The sequence below is a fragment of the Notamacropus eugenii genome, chromosome 4 (assembly GCF_028372415.1).
Source record: "Notamacropus eugenii isolate mMacEug1 chromosome 4, mMacEug1.pri_v2, whole genome shotgun sequence".
NCBI lineage: Eukaryota > Metazoa > Chordata > Mammalia > Diprotodontia > Macropodidae > Notamacropus > Notamacropus eugenii.
Window position 1 is genome coordinate 117506803 of NC_092875.1, and position 22888 is coordinate 117529690.

The 22888-nt window shown below is 37.5% G+C and overlaps 1 pseudogene; it reads right to left on the reverse strand.

Annotated features, from left to right (window-relative positions):
- Window positions 1-7854: 7854 nt before the first annotated feature.
- On the reverse strand, window positions 7855-8321 carry LOC140502316 (small ribosomal subunit protein eS7-like; annotated as a pseudogene).
- Window positions 8322-22888: the final 14567 nt, after the last annotated feature.

Sequence of the window (22888 nt, forward strand, 5' to 3'; positions counted from 1 at the left end):
CAAGTAACCCCAATTGCCTCATCCTGGGTCATCTCCAGTCATCCTGATGAATATCTGGTCACTGGATTCAGATGGTTCTGGAGGAGAAGTGAGGCTGGTGACCTATCCAGCCCTCCCTCTCTCAAAACAAAGTCAAGTGCAAGTCATGTCATCATTTCTCTGATGGCATGGTCTTCTTCAGCAATGAAGGACGAACACACACACACACACACACACACACACACACACAACACACAGCAAAGATTCCATTCATCAAGGCCAAACAGCAATCTATTAGGGATCTTTCAGAACGGTTAATAAATACAGATTGCGTTTTTAATTGGCTAGGGGACTCTGTGGTGTAATTACTGGAGATGGAGGTAATTTCAATTTGTATGAAAGGTGGAAACCATAAGAAAGGCCAGAATCATAACATATTACCGGAAGTGAAGATATTACAAGGATTGAGACTAAGACTGTGGAGAAATATTACCTGCAGGAGTAAGTCAGTAAAAGTACCCTTTGCAACATTTCTGGCTCTGATTTTTGAAAACTTTGTGAGACAACAATTGTGGTAATATCAGTTTCAGCAATTTCCTGGTACAAAAATAACACTTGGTCAAGGGGAAAAAATGCCATTAATCCCATGTAGGAACTCCTTTGTGCGTCCTTTCTAAGAGTAAAATAGGTTGGGCCCATTAAGTTAAAAAAAAAAAAGTATCTATCTCTCTCTCTCTCTCTCTCTCTCTCTCTCTCTCTCTATATATATATATATATATATATATATATATATTCACCAGAAACATCTAAAGAAATAATACAGAAATGTCATGCTTTCTGCTTCTTACCCATATCTAGCACCTGGGAAGAGAGAGAGAGACAGAGACAGAGACAGAGAGGAAGAGAGAGAGAGAGAGAGGAAGAGAGAGAGAATTATAATTTTATTATTTTTAGTCATGTATAAAACCCCAGAATTATTCCTGTGATCAGAAACTCATAGAACACACCCCATCCTAAGATGATCTCCCCAAAGTTGTTTTGCTAAAAGGAATCTTCTTTCTTCATGGAAATGAATGTTGATTTGCTTTAAAAAAAACTTTGGGAAGTTCTCCACCACCACCACCACTACCACTCCGCCTCCACTCTTTCCTTTTTAACTTACTACTCATGCTTTAAAATAATATCTAAAGCAATTAATTTTTGAAAAAAATCTTTAACTGATATTTTATCTAGTTTTGTATGAATTTTTCCATTGCATCTTCACAGAAAAATCTCATAGGTAGATAGTAAAGGTATTATTATCTTTGTTTTATAAATAAAGTAACTGAGGTTCCTGTAAGTTCCCCAAGGTAATACAGTCAATAAATTGCAGATCTGAGACTCAAGTCCAGTTATTATGTCTTCAAATGTACTGGATGTTTCACTTTGTAACAGTTGTCTCCCATGTATAAGAAAAACAACAGCAATCTAATCCCCAGTCATTGTTTCCTTCTATTTTTTATGAAGTTTTATTTACGCTTGTATCATATTCATTTTTGGATGCTCCTTCTTCTCCTCTTTCTGCCACTCCCTGTAATCATTTTCTTATAATGAGAATACATATTTTTCAAGTTCAACAAAACCAAACATCCCATCAGCTGCATGTGAAAGTACATGCAAAATTTCACACCAATCATTTCCTGCCTCTACAGTTAAAGGAGGGTTATGCATTTTCTTACCACTCCTCCAAGGAAAAATTTCATAACTATAATAAAACAACATTCCAATTTATGCCATTTTCTTAATATTTATAATATCATGCATACGTATATATCTATCTATAATATATTTTATTATGCATAATTCTAGATATTTCTCCTGCTTCTTAATTCAAACTGGATATGTCTTCACAATTTTTCTGTGAAATATTCATTGTTGCTTCATGTACCATAACTTGTTTACCTATTCTCCCAATTGATGGGCACCCATTTTATTTCCTGTTTTTTACTACCACAAAAATGCTACTCTATATATTACTTTGAGGTATGTTGTAATGATAAACAATTTAGGATTTTTTGTTGTTTTTCTGGATTGAGTTTTAGTCAATCAAGTGGCTTTGACTGGGTCTTGTCTTTGATTGAATCAAGTCTTTGATTGGAAGCAGTATATATACTGTATGGCTTGGAGGGTGAGTAGATAGTAGAGAAAAAGGCAGAGCAGAGAGAGAAGTGAGTGTAAGCAGGCTAGGGGAACTTGCTTGTGGGGACACCTAACAGAAAGAATGTTTGTGATGTTGGCACTCCTTCTTTTAATCCATGTTAATTTCTCAGACAGAAACCCTGTCTGTTAATCTATGTTATTTCCTCAAACAGAAGTCCTGTCTGTTGGTCTGTGTTAATTTCTTAGACAGAAGTCCTGTCTATTAATCTTTATGACTGAATTGAGCTGAAGAGCAGAAATCCACCCATGGGAAGCAGGCTTAGCTTAAGCCCATTTTAAGAACTGTTAAAGTGAATTGAGATAATGGTGTATGATGGTGTAATGATGTAATGTGTATAAATATTGCTGTTAGGCTTAGTTTTCCTAGAAACAGAAGTTGTGGGCAGAAGTCCCTGGAACTTGCTGTCAGGCAGAAGCAGGAAAAGTTTGGAGTGGAATAGTCCCCATGGGATGAGACAAGGAGCAGGAGCCAAGAGCTTCCTGCATTTGAACCCAGGCAAGAGCTGGGAGTGGTTAGCCCATGGAAGAAGAGCCATGAGGTTTGGAAGTCAGCCTCAAGTCAAGATGAGAGAGGACTTTACTTGGAAACTGTGTTTTGATTAAGTAGATTACTCTTACAGTGACCTACGGGTGGATGGTGTAGTATTTTCTGCTACCCTTCAAGGATGCAACGTATTAGAGAAGACCCTAGCCTGGAACCCCCTGACTTTGGGGATGCAATGATATGTTCTGTGTGCCATATGATATAGTGAGTGCTATAAGTAACATATATATATGTATAATATGTTTTGTTTAAGGATCTTGCTCTGAATATTATGTTTTACTTTATTGTACAATGTTTAGTTTAAATAAATAGAGTTCATTATACTATGTGATTAGACCCTTAAAATCATTCATGGCAGCAGTACTCAGACGTCCTTCCATGATTGACATTGCATATGTTGTGCATGCATGTGTGTGTATATGGAAGATATGCATACATACATATGCATATATACACACCTATCTATATATATGTATACACACACATATGTATCACCATTTGGCTTTGTCTTTGGCTAGATACATTGCCATGGAATACTGCAGTTAAAGTTATGTCTACATTTTAATCACATTTTAAAGCATAAGACTACATTTATTTCCAGACCAAAGCCCCATCAATGTTATATTAATATCCTTGACTTTCCTCAGACATTCCATCATTCACTATTTATATATTTTGCCATCTTTTTGCTTTTGCAAATTTGTTGGGACTGAGTAGGAAAACCTCAGAATTATTTTAACTTGCCTTCCTTTTCCAATAAATAATTTAGGGTTACATTTAATATAATTAGTTGTTTAATGACTTCTATTTCTGTTTTTGATAATTGATTGTACAAAAACATATTTATAACAACTCTTTTTGTGGTGGCAAAGACTTGGAAATTGAAGGGATGCCCAACAATTGGGGAATGGCTGAACAAGTTGTGATATATAAATGTCATGGAATATTATTGTTCTATAAGAAATGATCAGCAAGTAGATTTCAGAAAAATCTGGAAAGACTTACATGAACCGATGCTAATGAAGTGAGGAGAACCCAGACAACATTGTACATATTAACAGCAACATTGTGTGATGATGAACTATGTTAGACTTAGCTCTTCTCAGGAATACAATGATCCAAAACAATTCCAAAAGGCTCATGATTGAAAATGTCATCCACATTCAAATAAAGTATTATAGAGACTGAATGTAGATCAAAGCATACTATTTTCTCTTTTCACTTTTTTTCTCTCATGCTTTTTCTCTCTCATGTTTTTTCTCTTCTGTTCTGATTCTTCTTTCACTACACGACTAATGTGGAAATGTGTTTAACATGACCATATATATATAACCTATATCAAATTTTCTGCTGATTAGAGGAGGGGGAAAGGAAGAGAGGGAGAGAGAAAAATTTGGAACTTAAAATCTTATAAAAATGAATGTTGAAAACTATCTTTACATAAAATTGGAAAATGACATATTACTATTAATGGCAAAAAAGAGAATTGCTTGTACATAATCTTTGATCAGTTATCTATTGGTGGGTGATACTTAGTCATATTTTTTTTGTAATTTCCCTATGTATTCTGGGTATTGGGCCTTAATCAGGGATGATACCAAGATTTTATTCCCAATTGACAGCTTCCCTTCTTAACTTAGGTGCATTGATTTTGTTTCTTCAAAAGTTTTTCAACTTCATGTAATTGAAATGGTTATTTTCTCTTTTTTGGACCTATTCTATACTTTTGAAAGAAGAAATCCTCCAATCTACAGTTGTGAAAGGTATATCTTTTTTTTAATTTAATATTTTATTTTTCCAACATGTAAAAACAATCTTTAACATTTATTTTTAAAGATTTTATTTTTATGGGGGGAGGAGCCAAGATGGCGGAGTAGAAAGACGCACATACACATAGCTCCGAACCCACAACCCATAGAACGGCTACAGGGGAGTAACTCACAGTGAATTCTGCACCCAGAGGCCACGGAATATTGGAGCGAGAGAGATTTCTGTTCCAGAGAGACCTGCAAACCTCTCGCAGGGGATCCTTCGCGCTGCGGACTGGGCGCCGGGACTGGGAGCTGAGTGCAGCCCACCTGCGGCCACGGCACAGAGAGAAACAGATCCGAGCAGGCTTCAGGGACGGGATCTCCAGCGGCCGCACAAGTCCCTCCACCCACAGGTGACAGGGGTCAGTGAGAGAGTCTCTTTGGTGGGTCGAGAGGGGAGTGGGGTGCCCCCATAATTCAGGTCCCCCCGGGAGGTAGAAGCTGAGACGCAGTGGCAGAGTGGGCTCCCCAAGCAGGCGGGAGCCTGGATCCATTGTGGAAGGTCTGTGCATAAACCCCCTGAGGGAACTGAGCCTGAGAGGCGGCCCTGCCCCAACCTGACCACCTGAACATAATCTCATACTGAATAGCAGCCCTGCCCCCACCAAAAGCCCTAAGGCTGGAAGCAGCATTTGAATCTCAGACCCCAAACTTTGGCTGGAAGGATCAGGAGGGGAGGTGGGTGTGAGGAGAATATTCAGAGGTCAAGTCACTGGCTGGGAAAATGCCCAGAAAAGGGAAAAGAAATAAGACTATAGAAGGCTACTTTCTTGGAGAACAGGCATTTCCTCCCTTCCTTTCTGATGAGGAAGAACAATGCTTACCATCAGGCAAAGACACAGAAATCAAGGCTTCTGTGTCCCAGCCCACCCAATGGGCTCAGGCCATGGAAGAGCTCAAAAAGAATTTTGAAAATCAAGTTAGAGAGGTGGAGGAAAAACTGGGAAGAGAAATGAGAGATATGAAAGAAAAGCATGAAAAGCAGATCAGCTCCCTGCTAAAGGAGACCCAAAAAAATGTTGAAGAAATTAACACCTTGAAAACTAGCCTAACTCAATTGGCAAAAGAGGTTCAAAAAGCCAATGAGGAGAAGAATGCTTTCAAAAGCAGAATTAGCCAAATGGAAAAGGAGATTCAAAAGCTCACTGAAGAAAATAGTTCTTTCAAAATTAAAATGGCACAGATGGAGGCTAATGACTTTTTTCAAAACCAAGAAATCACAGAACAAAGACAGAAGAATGGAAAAATGGAAGATAATGTGAAATATCTCATTGGAAAAACAACAGACCTGGAAAATAGATCCAGGAGAGACAATTTAAAAATTATGGGACTACCTGAAAGCCATCATCAAAAGAAGAGCCTAGACATCATCTTTCATGAAATTATCAAGGAAAACTGTCCTGAGATTCTAGAACCAGAGGGCAAAATAAATATGCAAGGAATCCACAGAACACCGCCTGAAAGAGATCCAAAAAGAGAAACTCCTAGGAACATTGTGGCCAAATTCCAGAGTTCCCAGGTCAAGGAGAAAATATTGCAAGCAGCTAGAAAGAAACAATTCAAGCGTTGTGGAAATACAATCAGGATAACACAAGATCTAGCAGCCTCTACATTAAGGGATCAAAGGGCATGGAATAGGATATTCCAGAAGTCAAAGGAACTAGGACTAAAACCAAGAATCACCTACCCAGCAAAACTGAGTATAATACTTCAGGGAAAATTGGTCTTTCAATGAAATAGAGGATTTTCAAGTATTCTTGATGAAAAGACCAGAGCTGAAAAGAAAATTTGACTTTCAAACACAAGAATGAAGAGAACCATGAAAAGGTCAACAGCAAAGAGAAGTCATAAGGGACTTACTAAAGCTGAACTGTTTACATTCCTACATGGAAAGACAATATTTGTAACTCTTGAAACATTTCAGTATCTGGGTACTGGGTGGGATTACACACACACACATGCACACACGCACACATACATAGAGACAGAGTGCACAGAGTGAATTGAAGAGGATGGGATCATATCTTAAAAAAAATGAAATCAAGCAGTGAGAGAGAAATATATTGGGAGGAGAAAGGGAGAAATGGAATGGAGCAAATTATCTCTCATAAAAGAGGCAAGCAAAAGACTCATTAGTGGAGGGATAATGAGGGGAGGTGAGATAAAAACATGAAGTCTACTCTCATCACATTCCACTAAAGGAAAGAATAAAATGCACACTCATTTTGGTAGGAAAACCTATCTCACAATACAGGAAAGTGGGGGATAAGGGGACAAGCAGGGTGGGGGGGATGATAGAAGGGAGGGCATGGGGAGGAGAGGCAATTCGAGGTCGACACTCATGGGGAGGGATAGGATCAAAAGAGAATAGAAGTAATGGGGGACAGGATAGGATGGAGGGAAATATAGTTAGTCCTATACAACACAACTATTGTGGAAGTCATTTGCAAAACTACACAGATTTGGCCTATATTGAATTGCTTGCCTTCCAAAGGGAAGGGGTGGAGAGGGAGGGAGGTAAAGAAGTTGGAACTCAAAGTGTTAGGATCAACTGTAATGTTCTTACCACTAGGAAATAAGAAATACAGGTTAAGGGGTAAAGAAAGCTATCTGGCCCTACAGGACAAAAGAGAAGACGGAGACAAGGGCAGAGAGGGATGATAGAAGAGAGAGCAGATTGGTTATAGGGGTAATTAGAATGCTTGGTGTTTGGGGGGGAGGGGAAAAAAGGGGAGAAAATTTGTAACCCAAAATTTTGTGAAAATGAATGTTAAAAATTAAATAAATAAATTTAATTTAAAAAAAAAGATTTTATTTTTATTTCAAAGTCTTCCTCCCTTCTCCCCCAACTCATTAAGCAGGCAAACAATTTTACATAGGTTGTACATGTGTAGTAATGCAAAACATATTTCCCTGCTAATCATGTGGAAAAAAACAGAAAAAAAGAAAGTAAACTAAAAGTATATTTCAATCTGCATTCAGACTCCATCAGTTCTTTCTCTGGATAGCATTTTTCATCAAAAGTCTTTCACAATTGTCTTTGATCTTTGTATTACTGAGAATAGTTGTCACAGTTTATTATCATACAATATTGCTGTTACTGCATACAATGCTCTCCTGGTTCTGCTCTTTTCACTTTGCATCTCTTCATGTAAGTCTTTCCAGGTTTTTTTGAGAGCATCCTATTTATCATTTCTTACAGCACAATATTATTCCAACAAAATCATATGCAACTTGTACATCCATTCCTCAGTTGGTGGACATCTCTTCAACTTCCAATTCCTTGGCACCATCAAAAGAGCTGTTACAAATATTTATACATTAAAGTATGAGTCTGCTGTCATCTAGTTTCACATGGATTCTCTTGCCAACAATTTCATTTGGAAAGAAAAGGTCTTCAAGGATTGCATGATATACAGCAGTAAGAATATGGTTCTTAGGATGCTTTTACTTATTTTTTATACAACTTTTTCTTGTTGGCTTAGGAAAAATTTTCCTCTGAGCAATAAAGACCACATTTACCACTGAAGTTTTTTCTCCAATTCATGAACTAGTAGTACTTGAATCTTCTGAAAAGATTTTGGCTAAGGAACTGGAACAAAAATGATGATAGTTTTTCTGCTACCATCAACTTTGATTTCCTTAACTGCTGTGATATTCAGCTCTCTTAACTGAGCCTTTAAGTCAGAATTCATCTCCAACTCCAATAGAGCCTGTAAAATGTGAGACTTGAACTCATCTGACTTCTCACCATTGGACTTCATCATCTTGGCGCTGCAGCTGAACATGGCACCACCTCGATAGCACCAGCCTAGGAAGAGCTCCAATTCTAATTTCTGAAGAATGACTTTTCTTCCATGAGTTTTTGTACCTCTTTTTCCATATGCACAATTCTACTTTTTAAGAAGTTTTTTATTTCAGTAGATTTTTGTGCATTTTTCTTCCATTTTTCAATTTTGGTTTTTAGAACATTCTTTTCTTCATTGGATTTTTTTTTTTGCCTTTTTTACCATTTGACATATTCTGTTTTTCAAAATGCTATCTTCTTCAGTAATTTGTGTGTGTGCCCCCTTTACTAAGTTGTTGAACTTTTTTCATGATTTTTTTTTTGCATCATTCTCATTTCTATTTCCATTTTTCCTCTACCTCTCTTATTTGATTTTCAAAATCCTTTTTGAGTTCTTCCATGGCCTGAGATCAGTTCATATTTTTCTTGAAGCTTTGGATGAAGGAATTTTCACTTTTATTTTCTTCTTCTGACTATTTTTTGAATTTCTCTGTCACCACAGTAACTTTACATAGTCAGGATTTTTTTTTCTTTTATTTTCTCCTTTTTCTATAATGTTTAATATCACAGCTCAGTTCTACATATTCCTTTTAAATATCTTTCTGCTATTTTAAATCTGTCTTTGGAAGAGGATCATCATATTCTCCTATCATTCTGTTACTCCCCCACCCCTTGTGTGTGTGTGTGTGTGTGTGTGTGTGTGTATGTGTGTGTGTATGTAATGGCAAATGGAGTATTCAAGAAAGACTAGCACCTCTGATTTGAAGCCTTACTGAACCCTTTTTCAGAGCATTTACCTTTGGTGTTTACCTTTACCCAACTTTCACCTGTGACTCCATGAAACTGCAGCATGCACAGTGGTTACATACTATAAACCATCTCAGTACATGGGGTAAACCAGATTGAAGATAACTGATAGGCCTCAAACTAATTGGTAAGTTAGGTAGAAGTCTACCCCAAGAGTGTGAAGACTTCCTCTGGCAGAATGTGTGGATGAGACCAATTTGTTCCAAATTGGCCAGGAAGGTGTCTACAACAGTTCTTTCAATTTACTGAACTTATTCTGCCTCTATTCAATTAATTAATGAAATCAATCATTTATTAATTACATATCATTTTCCAGTCAGTCCAGGAAGTGCTAGGCTGACATAAAGACAAAAGCTAAATGGTCCTTAACTTGAAAGATTTTAGTTTCTAATGGGGGAGGAGGGAGTGTGTACATATATTGGCACATACACATAAGACATAGAAATGTGCTTTCAGATCTTGTTCACTTCTCCCAATGTCTCCCTTTAAGTAATATTGTTTTCTGGGTCCCATTTCTTACTTATCCTTAGTCACTGAATGGGCATGGTCCCAGGGAAAACTGAGACCTGGTAAAGACCTTAGCTAAAAGAGGCCAAGGTCTAAGACTGCATGGAGGGCCATCTCCAGGTGTCCCGATCTTACATCTTGCCACTGGACCCCGATGACTCTAGAGGAGAGAGACTGGTGATTTTATACTCCCATGCCTCATTTAAATACAGTTCACTGGTAAGTCATAACATCACTTTCCTGATATCATTGATCCTCTTCAAGAATGAAGCACAAACAACACTAACAACAATTTTCTTGCACCTTTTTCCCCAAGGAGTTTTCATTTATGTTTCTTCTCCTTGTTGTTATGTCTTTTTAGTCTTATTATATGTTTTATATTCAATTCATTGACTGCATCTTGACTTTTCCTTTTTTATTATTTATATATTACTCATGAGAGACAGCTTCTGGAGGACTAAATTTGGGGTCCTTCTTGGATTCTATGTCCTTGTTATTGCATTTATGAATGTCCTTATCCTCTGTTCCCTTTGAGTTATTCATTCATTCCTTTGATGGTTTGTTGTATTTTGTTTTCTTGGTGTTATTTCAAAAATTTAATAGGTATCAATTTAAGTCTGAAGAAATGTCATGTGGCCATTGTGTTTGGAGCTATTAGAACTGTTCCTTCCCCCTTTGCCTTTCCATCCTTGTCATCATCAACCACTAGCACTAAGACCACATTAGCCTATTGTATCCCTAAGCACCCTGGCATACAAAGAGGGGGACCCTGCTATCACAGGTACTTTGATCTGCTTTCTAAAAGGAAAGGCAATTTTTGCAGGATTAACACTCTCCTTTAATCAAGCACATATATCATTCAATTAGTTCAGGGGAAAAAGTCAGCATTCTGAACTTCAGAGAAAATACAGAGAAATCTAAATCCACAGACAGCACTTCCAAACTGTCTGACATACATCACAGAATCACAGATCAACAGATAACTGTCTGACCATACATACATAGTGACCAGAGAGGGAAGCATCAATATCTGAGTTTTCAAAGCCAGGGGGCTCCTTAGAAGCTTCCCAGGGTCTCTTCTGGGCAAACAAACACTTCCACTCAGTAAGCCCCCAAAGTAAAAACTCAGCCTCAGAGTATTTGTACCATTTTTAGAGCCAGAGGGCATCACAAGCCTTGAAAACCACTTCCTCATTAACAAAAAGTATGGGTCTTCCTACAAATCTTCCCAGGCCCTTTAATGAGTGGGAAAGATTGCTTTTAATCACACTATTCAATCAAAGGCACTTAATTATACTAAAACAAAAGCAGCAAAGATCCTACTTTGCTTGCCATCACACCTATCTCTGGATCTTCACGTTTTCTACCATGTTAGGGACTGGTTAACCTCAAAGGACCCATGCATTCCCTCTTCTGGGGTGGGATACATTCCTGGGAAGTCCAACAAGTATTCAGAAAAGGTGATGTGTTTGCTTCTTCCAAATGAAATCCTTTATAAAACTTCTCTTTCTTACCATAAATATGTGGTGAAAGTAGTAGTAGTATTTATCCAAAGCTTTAACTATTGCAAAATATTCTACATATTTTGTTTTATTTGGACCTTATAATGTCCCTGTGTAATAGGATACTCTCATTATTTCCATTTTACAAATTAAAAAACCAAGGCTACAGAATGTCAGGACCACTTAGCTAGTCCATATATGAACTAGTCACAAGCTTTCCTGACTTAGTGTATACTGTTCTATTCAGTACAGTGTTCTGTTCAGAGCATCCACAGGAATGTTCTTTAGTGGTGGCCTTTTTTTCTCCTCCTTAGATAAGACTTTTCTTCTAATTATCCTAACCCAAACATTCACCTCCACTGTTTTTTACCCTATTTTGCCACTCTTACTGACAGAATAAAGATATTTTTTATGAACACTCTCTAATTTTGGTAGAAGCATCTTTCAAGCTCTCTTCAGTCTCTTATTCACCCCTCCCTCTATTTTTTCTTGGGTAACTTACTATTTATATTGCCCAGTCCCTCCTTCAACCATATTGATTCTCACATACAAATATTTCTATTTTATTCAAAAATCTCTGCTCTTTTGAATCCCTTAAATCTTTAGCCTCTTATATCATAACTTCCCTTTGACAATTTCAATTATTTTCTTTGCATTACTTTATAATGTCTTTTAAAAAAACAACATAAAAAGAAAAAGGAATATTTTTTTCCTTGCAGATCATGTAAATACTAGTGTCTTTTTTAAGGAGACTGAAAAACTGTTTTTTAAATTTTATTTTTATTTTAGACAAACACTAAAATTTAAATACATAATAAAATAAAAAGGAACATTACAAAGGTAAAAGTTAAACTTTAATGTGAAATAAGAGGGAAAAAGCATGTCATATGCAAAAGGATTCAGGATATATATAGCAATAACTTATTTCAAAAAAGTCTATATATTAAATGTTGTGCAATATGTTGATAACTATCCATCTTTTCTTTGTTTCCTTGTAGGTTTTCTTTTGTTCTCTACTGTATACTTTTTACTTTATCCTTTTTCCTCTTTCTCCCCCTACCCATCACCCCAAGTCTACAATTGAAAATGGATATATTTATATATAGGTATCAACATATATACACACATATACATATGCATATATACATATATACACACAAGCATACATACATACATATATAAACATATACTTTCCCTAAGAGATTCTACTCCTAATCTTGTTTTTATTTTTTGTGCATACTTCCTTTTTCTTAACTCTCCTAACTCCTCTACTTTACTACTCTACTGCTACCTTGCCCTCCTCTTACTTAACCTATACCCACTTCAGCAACCACTCCTTTCCCCTCCCATTTCCCTAAATCTAAACACACTTCTATATCCTTCTTCTAACCTATTCCCTCACCCTCCCCTCTGGAGTTGTTTCTTTATCCTCTCTCTCCACAGTCCTTTAGAGTTTTATTTCTTTCTGAATTTAGAAGTCTTTTATACTTTTCTAGATGTATATGTATTTTCTCCTCTTCAACCCATTCCTGATGAAAGTGGGTTTCCAGAACTAACAGCTCCCTTCTCCCATTTAATTTCTATTGGTTCTTCCTCTTGTACCTCATTTGTATAAGATAATTATTCTTCTAGCTATTCTTGAGTAGTTTTACTTTTTAAAGTCATATCATACTCAGGTCCACTTCAATATTTCTTATAAGTTATCTAATTACTAGTGGCAATCTTAGACATAGGTTTTATAATTGTCAGACAGAGAATGTAAACATTCCATCCTTATTTAGTCCCTTGTAAATAATAGTCTTTGGTATGTACCTTATATTTCTCTTGACTCTTATATGTCAAATCTTCTACTGCGTTCAGGGTTTGTTTGTTTGTTTGTTTGTTTTTAACAGAGTCATGAAAGTCTGACAATTGATCAAATATCCTTTTTTTTATACTCAGAATTGTGCTTAGTTTTAGTGGGTATGATATTTTCAGTCAGAACCCCAGCTCATCACCTCCAAGACCTGCAATCTTTGAGTGTCACCAATGCTAGGTCTTGTGAGATTCTAACTGTGGTACCATCATATATGTTTTTTTCTTGTTGCTCATAGTATTTTGTCCTTGATCTGGGGGTTTCTGAATTTAGCTACAAAATTCCTGTGAGTTTTCCTTGTAAAATCTCTTTCAGGTAGTGATCTGCAGATTTTTTCCTACTTCTACTTTCCCTTCTTTTTCTAATGCTTCAAAACAAATTTCTTAATTTAATTGTTAAAAAATTGACAATTCTAACTATTGCATCAAGATCCTTTTTTTTTAATCACAACTTTCAGTTAGTCCAAGCATCCTCATGTTTTCTCTTCTTGATCTGCTCTTTAGATTCATTGTTTTTCTTATGAGATGTTTCTTCTATTTTTCTTCTATTCTTTTTTTTCATTCTGCTCTATTTTTTTATTCCATTGCTATTTCTTCATCTCTTTTAACTCTGCTGGCTTCCTCTTGCCCAACTCTGATTTTCAAGGAGTCATTTTTTTCTTTAAGATTCTGGATCACATCTCCCTCTTCTCATCTTTATTCCCTCCTTTCCCCTACCTATCACCCTCCATCCTTCTCCTTCCACTGCCTGCCCTGCTCTTCTTCCCCCTCACCTACCTCTCTCTGCTTCCCTTATCAGCTCCAATAGTACCAACAGCCTTGATGCAGGTGCATTGCTCCATGCCACCCTCATTTTGTGCCTGAGGCTGTGGAGGGATTAAACCATGCAGGGGTGGTGGCTGGAGGCTAGGAGGCCAGAGCAGGCTGGGGAGGCTAAGGAGTGAATGTGGAGAAGGGGGGCAATGTGGCACTCCACAGCACAGAGAATGAATGCTGATCTTCAGCAGAAGGTCAGGATGTTGTTGTGAACCAATCATAGAGGACTTGGAGTCAAGAAACCTGAATACTATTCCCTTTCCATAAGCTGACTTTGCAGGCACTGAAAGAGCTTCACAACACATAAAATAATGGGGTGAAACAAATATTCAGTCCAAGCCAGCCTAGAAGGTTGACCAGGCTGGTAGAAGAACAGAATGCAGCCCAGTATTGGCCACACCAGCACAGATGGGGCCAGAGCAGGAATCAGGGGACTGAATCACTGGCAGCTGTGGCCATTTCCAGACTTCTAAACCCACAAACGCCAAAGACAGTGTAGAGGGTCAGGGGGAAAACTCTGTGGGACCTCATCTGTCTGGAGTCTGGCCCCAGCCCAAGGGTGAGGGAGGAGGTGGCAGTGGTGGCAGAAGGTGTGATGGTGGCTGCTTCAGAGCTCCCAAACCAAAGATAGTGGGAGATTGAGTGGCTAATGCAAAACTCCTGAAGCCTGGAACAGTACAACCACCCCCCACCCCCACTAGAAGCAAAGTCCTACCTTGACAAAGAGTTAGAAAGTTAAATATTGGATGGGAACATGAGAAAAGAGCGTAAAAACACCTTAGACTATAGAATCTTATTTTGATGACAAGGAAGATCAGGGCATATAATCAGAGGAGGACAGCAGAGTCAAAACTCCTACATCAAAAGCCTCCAAGAAGAATATGAATTGATCAGAGGCCATGGAGGAGCTCAAAAAAGATTTTGAAAATCAAGTAAGAAAAGTAGAGGAAAAATTGGGAAAAGAAATGAGAGGGATGCAAGAAAATCATGAAAATTGAGTCAATAGCTTGCTAAAGGAGACCCAAAAAATACTGAAGAAAATGTGTGTGTTCGTCCTTCATTGCCAAAGAAGATTATGCCATCAGAGAAATAATGACATAACTTGCACTTGACTTTGTTTTGAGTGAGGGAGGGCTGTGCAGGACCAGAGATGACCCAGTAGGAGGCAATTAGAATTAAGTGACTTGCCCAAGGTCACACAGCTAGTGTCAAGTGTCTGAGGTGAGATTTGAACTCAGGTCCTCCTGACTCCTGCACTGGTGCTCTATCCACTGCACCACCTAGGCTGCCCAATTCCTTCTATGTATCATTAACTTGGCTCTGGATCTGTTTTTCTAATTGGTTGACTTTCTTGTCATAATTTTCTTGTTTTTCTTGTATTCTTATTTTCTTTTTAATTTTTCCTCAATCTCTCTCATTTGAATTTTAAAGTCTTTTTAAAGTTATTCAATAAATTATTTTGGGGCATGTGACCATTTGACATTACTCTTTCAGGTAAAAGAGAGTTTTCTTGCTTCAGTATCCTCGTCTGAAGACAAACCTGTCTTTTCTATTCCCATAACAGCTCCCTATGGTCAGATACTTTCTTCTTTACCTGTGCATTTTTTGGGGATAACAATTTATTTTTCATAATCACCTCTGGTCCTGGGGTATGGGGAATGATGCATCTGATCCTCTTCAATTCTCCACTCTGACCTTGAAACTCAAACGAAGACCTCCAGTGTCCTGTAAGTGCCCACAGCCAGCATCATTGCTGTCCCACTGCTTCTGCACTCACCCAGTGAAATCTGGCTCCTTCTTGCCCCCGTGACTCTCTGCAGCACACCTGGGTCTGGCATTCCTTGTCCAAAGAGGTTCCCTAGTTCTTCCCCAGGTCAGATGCCCAACTCCTTTCACTGTCTAGGGGGTAAAAGTGCCTATGGTGGGCCAAGGCAGTCTTCCAACCCAGTTAACCCCAGGGCTTGCTCCTCATTGTTTATGCAACTCACCATTTGCTAAAGTGGACCCTAACCTAGAGCTGTTTACTCTTCACTGGGAGGAAATCTATTCCTGGGATTTTTTTCAGGTCTTCTCTGATTGCCCTAAGAAGGCCCCTGTTCTGTGACTACTCTTACTTGTTTTCATGGCTCTATTTTCTCTCTTCTTTGGAGGAAAATCTTGAGAGCTTGAAATTTTATGACTTACTCTACTATCTTCCCAGAATCCTCCAGATGTTAGTATCTTGAGCTTTCTACTTTCTTCTGGGCTCAGTGTGCCCATGAGAGAAAGCTGTTAGATGGCAAGGTCAGGCATCCTCTATTTGCCCCAAATGCAGCATTTCCATCTGTGCTAACACAAGGCATCTTCTACCTCCTGTTGCCAAAACAAGCTCTCAACTGCAATGCAGAGAACATCCAATCCAAAGGAAAACAATCCTCCCTTTAACTTCAGGACTTTTATGTCTTGTTATTCCTGTCCTTTGATGGGAAAGGAAGAGGAATTTTTGTGGGGAATGGAACTTCTTTCTTCTTTTGTGCAGATTTGACTTTCATCTCCAGCTGTGCCCCTTCCCTGCCTAATCTCCAACCTTGGAAGGGAGGAGTAGTTGTGAAATGGGGCCTCCCCCCAGTCATCTGGCCATTTGCCTTCCATCTCATATTGTATTTGCCTCTAGCCCAATCTCCAACCTCACCTGGGAATAGAAGTGGTGCCCTCCACTCTGTACTGAACATTCTCATGCCTGGTCTCATCCTTCACATCCTTATTACTCTGAGCACCTGTAGAATATCATCTAAATCCAATTCTCCACACCTCCACCATCAGATTTCTTATTCCCACCCCCTTCAGCCTTCTCATCCCAAAGTTTCAACCCAGCATCCCAAGCCCATCTACTGTGCCCTCTAGAATGCCTGTTCCATAGACAACAGACTTCCCTCAATCTACCATCTACTAATTCTTATGGAAACCTGGCTTTGTCCACCTCCCTTGATAACAGTCTCCCTGGCAACTCTTTTCATTACTGGCTGCACCTTAACGCATTCTCCTTAGCTCACTTTTCAAGGTAGGAGAATTGGAATATCCCTTGCTCCCTAATGCTACTTCCAGGTTTTCCTACCTCTGTCACTCTTTTGTTTTGAAATTCATGCTATTCATATTACATCCCAATTAAAATCCTGGTAGCCATTGTCTATAGACTCTTGGTCACTTGCTTTCCACCCTCAATGAGCTTAGTATGTGACTCATATTTTTTTTTTCTATTCTCTTACCATTCTCAACTTTCATAATCATCCTCTCTGTAGAGTCTACAATTCTAATCACTGGACTGACTAAATAGGGGAATAAATTGGTCAGATTTCTGCTTAAGAAGATCATTTCAATAACTCAGTGGAGGACAGTTTAGAGCAGGGAAAGACTTGAGACAGCCAAAAGTTACTTCAGTTGTCAAGTTGTAGACTGAGAGTGATTAGGACCTTCACCAGAGTGATGATAGTTTCAAAAAAGAGAGGGAATATGTCTACACACATTTATACTCACACACACACACACACAGAAATATACCCATATATATGTGTATATATGTATATATACATATATATATATATTTATGTATGTATGTGTAGGGAAATGCTATGAAGTTAGAATCAAAAAGCCTTGGAAATTGATTGAATATATAACTGATTGGGGCGGGGGGCGAGGCTGAGGGCAAAAGAGTCTGAGAAGACAAAGATGACACCTAAGTTTCAAGCCTGATGACTAAAAAGATTGTGGTACCCTGATCAACAAGAGGGAAATAAGGAAGTTTTGAAAATGGGAAGAAGATAAGTTGAATTTGGGACTTATTGACTTTACTATATCTATGGGACATCTGTTTCAAGATATCCATTAGCTAATTGGAAATGCAAAAAGGGATGTGTTAGGAAAGACACTAAGGCTGGATGTAATTGTCTTTTGCTTTTCTTCTAACATTTTTTCTCCTATTTCAATATATTTCTGTTCTAAACCTCTTCTGTTTTTAAGATTTTCTAATAATTTGGAAGCATTCTCTATCTTTTCCTCTAGAGAAAGCTAGGTCAAGATTAATAGAAAGTTAAATAATATAAAATTGTATTTTGATCAATTATAAAATAATACCACATCACATTTAATGTGAGCCAAAATTCAATTAATGGGGCATGTGTGAGCTAGTTGAAACTATTGACAGTATATCATTATGCTGTCAATCTACACTTGCTTATCTCTGCACATGGAAGTGGTGGGCTGCTATGTACCAAATTACCAATAATTATATTAATTTTGTGAAAGGCCTATAATAGACAAAAGAAAAAATAAAACAAATGGAAACAATGCCAGTACAGAAAAGGATGGGGCTTGTTTTATACTAGAGTATAAATTTTATGCTATTGATCCTGCATGAAGATAGTCATGGTAACTAAGATAGTATGAGATATTGGGAAGCTTGAATCTATGATACAGAATATGATAAATAACAAAGGTAAAATGAAAGAAAAATGTAAAACTTCCTTTTGTGATTTGCAAACAATTTTTTTTTGCGGTTTCAAAACAATTATATGGAATAAAAATGCTGTAATGATAGAAATAGAGCATAAAAATGCAGCCATTTAAGCAAAAATAAAGTTTACTAAAGGAAGAGAAAGAAAACGGAAATAAAATGGAATATAAAGGAACTTTTAGCATAAGCATTGATTGTTCCAATTCTATAAATGGTAGGAATGCTGAATCTACACATCCTGATATTTCGAAGAAAATAAACAAAGTTGATATCCTGATCAACAAATTTCTAATATGGATGAAACAGCCACTTTGGAAAATGATGCCTTTGAGAATTTACAGTTCTAGAGTGAAAAAGTTCAACTCAGTTTAAAGTATTTAAGGAACACCTACCACTTTTATTGGGAGGCAACATAGGTAATAATGGAATTTTGAAGTCCAACCAATGCTAAGTTATTGGTCTTGAAATGTTCATGCTTTGAGAGGTTATAACCAATGACCACTTAGAGTGATCAGTGATCCAGATTGGACTGGAACCACTATCATATGCTATTCCTGATAATAACCTTCAGATAGCTGAAACTTGAATAATGTGACCACTTCACAGGATTCATTATTTTCATTAATTGTGAACTGGCTGGGGTACATTCTATCAATTGAGTTTATTAATTCCATTATAATTGTTTTCTTACCTGTTTCCATACTAAAGCATTTTTAGGCAGGCAGCCAGGTAGTAAAGCAGAGAAAGGACTGGACCTGGAGTCAATAAAATCTATGTTCAAAATCAGCCTCAGTTGAAAATAATAGCACTTACTTCTCAGGGTTGTTGTGAGAATCAAATGGGATAATTGTAATGGAACAGTGTCTGGTACATAGCAGTCACTTAACAAACTCTCTAGTCCTTTTCTTTCTTTTAAAAAGAGTTTTACTTGTCTTTGAAAACCATTGTCAGCTTTCTTAACCATCCTCCCTATGAAGTCCACCAAATGTGCTTCTGTTGGGTATTTTGGTTAATTTTCCTATAATGCTTACTCTTTTATAGCCTTCTAAAATTGTAAATATTTTTTACTTTTATCTCTGTGATACTTATTGATGGTTTGACTGCTTAGATTATAAACTTATAAACAAGACTTCTTATTTGTGCTTTTTCTCTTTCAATCTTTTTTGTTGTTGTTCTCTTCCCAGTAGGGTGTTTCTGATTTTCCTCTAAACAACTGGCAACCTCTCACTTTCTTTTTATTGCTCTTGTATCCTTTCTCCCACAAACAACCATGAAGTTTGACATACTCACCCCCCTTGAGTTGGAAGTGGCACTGATGGACTCTATATCCAGAGTAAATTTAGGGGAAAAGAACTGATCTCAAATTGTTTTCTTGTCTCTTTTTTCTTTAGGCAGCGAATTCCTATTTTCTCTTTCTAGATCTCTGATGTCATGTTTTCTGTTATATCACACACAGCTGCAAATTTCCTTCATTTGGGTAGAATCAGCATTTTCTGCCCATTATGAGATGTGTGGGTGGTTTTAGAATGACTAACTTGCAATAGTAAAATGTTTCAGAGGTCCCGCATAGGTAGACTTTAAAACACAAGTCTGTGACATTGTCTTAGTTGCATTCAGCGTACAGTTGCACTGGGTGTGGCAGAGTAGGAATGTTGAATAGGAGCATGTAAGTTCACCAAAATTAATTCATGAAGTTTTTGCATTATGTAGGGTTTCTCTCTTCTTACACTGAGGATAAACCTTTACTAGGTTTTCTGTAGATGTGGCATACGTTTTCTTTCCTTCTTTCTTTCTTTCTCTTTCTTTCTTTCTTTCCTTCTCTTTCTTTCTTTTTCTTCCTTCCTTCCTTCCTTCCTTTTTCTTTCTTCCTTTCTTCCTTTTTCTTTCTTTCTTCCTCCTTTTCTTTCCTTCTTTCTTTCTATTCTTCCTTCTTCTTCCTCGTGCTTTTCCCTCTGTTTGCTTCCTTCTTTTCTTTCTTCTTTCTCCTTTATTCTTTCATCCTTTTGCCCCCCTTTTTTACCTTTTATGTCAGAAAAGTATGCAGAAATCAGCTACTCCACCATCTTTTCAATCATGGGACTCAACTCATATGCATCATTTCCATCATACAAGTGCTAAAGTACTTCAATTATCTGTAAGTTACTCCACATACTCTCTAGGATGATGCACATCATAATCACTTTATAATTTACATTGCTTTGTCTTTACAACTTGTGTTTCCATTAATGAGGGTAACATCTCTAATATCACAGCAGCTTCCTTCAAACTTCTGAAAGTCTTTACAACACTTGGTTTTACAATATGTTATTTTTAGAGAGATTGCAAAGGTAGGATAAGAGGTAACACAACAGTGATTTGAGGTACTTGTTATCCCAGACATACCTTCCCTTTAGATCTTCCCTAAACCCTGCAATTCAGTTCAATAGGTTGTAAAGATTTATCCAAGAAGTGCAGCAGTCAGGAGATAAGTACACTTCTTGTTGACTACCTCTGTTGAAAGAAACAAGTATGCCCTTGTATTTCTCTCCACTGAATCTGTTTCAGGTATGTTTTGTCCAACTAGCTTGCCCAATTCTGCTGTTCTCTATTCATTTTATTATAGACTCACAACACAAAGGAAGTGATCTATAATGCTTGTTGAGTGGAGAAGTAATGCTATGTAATATTATTAATAGTAGTACAGCTCTAATATTTGCTATGAAGCACATCAGTGAACCAAAAGAGTGCTCTTTTCACTAGTTTAAAATTAAGAAAATAAAAATCTTGAATGATGAGATACATCTTAAAAGAAAAAAGTCTTTCAGGGAACCATCCTTTAAGTATAAAATATGTCCTGTCACATCCTTCCATTGATATTCACTCACAAAAGCTCTGGGACCATGTACATATTTACAATATCCATGCTAGCCTCTAGTGCTCCAGTTTATTAGATGTGACCTTGATCAAATTATTTCCCCTCTCTGGGACTCAATGTTCTCATCTGTAAAATAGAATGATAGTACTAGATGACTTCAGAGGTCCTTTTTAGCTACAAAATTGTTTATTGTGTGTATGTGTGTGCATGTGTGTGTGAGAGAGAACTTAAATATTTACCAAGTATTGTAAATCCATTATCACATTTGATCCTCACAACAGCTCCATAAGGTAGATGTCATTTTTTACAGATTAAAATATCAAACACAATTGCTGAGGAATAGGGTTGCATCTCAAACAATTGCCTTTTTAAGAAAGTAGACAGGGCTTCCTGTGAATTACCATGTCATGCCAAAGGTACCCTTCTAAGATAATGGTACAGTTAAGTATTGAAGCAACCACAGTGCATAAGATACCTCATGCAGGAAATATATACACACAATAATTAAACACACACACACACACACACACACACACACACACACTATCCCAGCAGACCAGAACATTATTGGAGCATACAAAGCACCTTCTAGAGGGAAGAATCCCTGGGTTACCCGCACAGCTATTCTCTTCATCATGGGCTCTAAAAGCAAAAGGGATGTACGTAGTAGATATTACATCTGATAGAAAAGAGTAATCTTCCCTTTCTCTTAACAGCCCCAGCAAAATGCTACCTCCTCCAAACTGCACACAAAAAATCTCTTTGCCTTCGATACACTCATAAGATCCACTTGTTTCTACTGTGGTTCTACAGTTCTAACAGGTTCTACAGTTGCCGAATTAGCAGTGACTAGGGAAAATTGACCAGAGTGGTGCAGTCAGGTACAGACAACTTGAGTCCCTGAAATGAAGCCTGATCATTATCTGAATTGAGGTTAGGTTGTCTCACAACTGTCACTGTAACACACTGTTCTGTTGTTTTCAGGATCAAAGACCTCAGACTGAGAATGAATTGCTGGGTGATGAGTGAAGAGGATGTTTAGAGATGCTTACTCACAAACCATATGTCATTGATTTCACACAAAATGACACTTAAAATGATAACCATAACTCACATTTGTAGCATGACTAATGGTTTACAAATTGCTTGTAGGTGCCTAATGTTTTGTATCCAAGAAGTGCTGCATAAATAACTTTTAAAAATTCATTATTTGTGTTCATTAGGGGCAACCTGGTGGTGAAGTGGTCAGAGCAGCAGTGAAAGAGGCAGGAGGACCTGAATTCAAATCTCACCTTAGACACTTGACACTCACTAGCTGTGTGACCTTGGGCAAATCACTTAACCCCAATTGTCTCATCCTGGGTCATCTCCGGTCATCTGATGAATATCTGGTCACTAGATCAGATGGCTCTGGAGAAGAAATGAGACTGGTAACCTACACAGTCCTTCCTCACTCAAAACAAAGACAAATGCAAGTCATGTCATCATTTCTCTGATGGCATGGTCTTCTTTGGCAACGAAGGATGAACAATTTGTGTTCATAACACACGATAGATATCCATCATATATACTACATATGTTTGTATATGTGTATATGTATATATGTATGTTTGTATGTATGTGTATATATATACATATATATGTATACACACACACACACACACACACACACACCCAAAAAAGCCATTTACCATCAGGTAGACAATACACATATATGTGTGTCTCCATTTTAGAGGAAA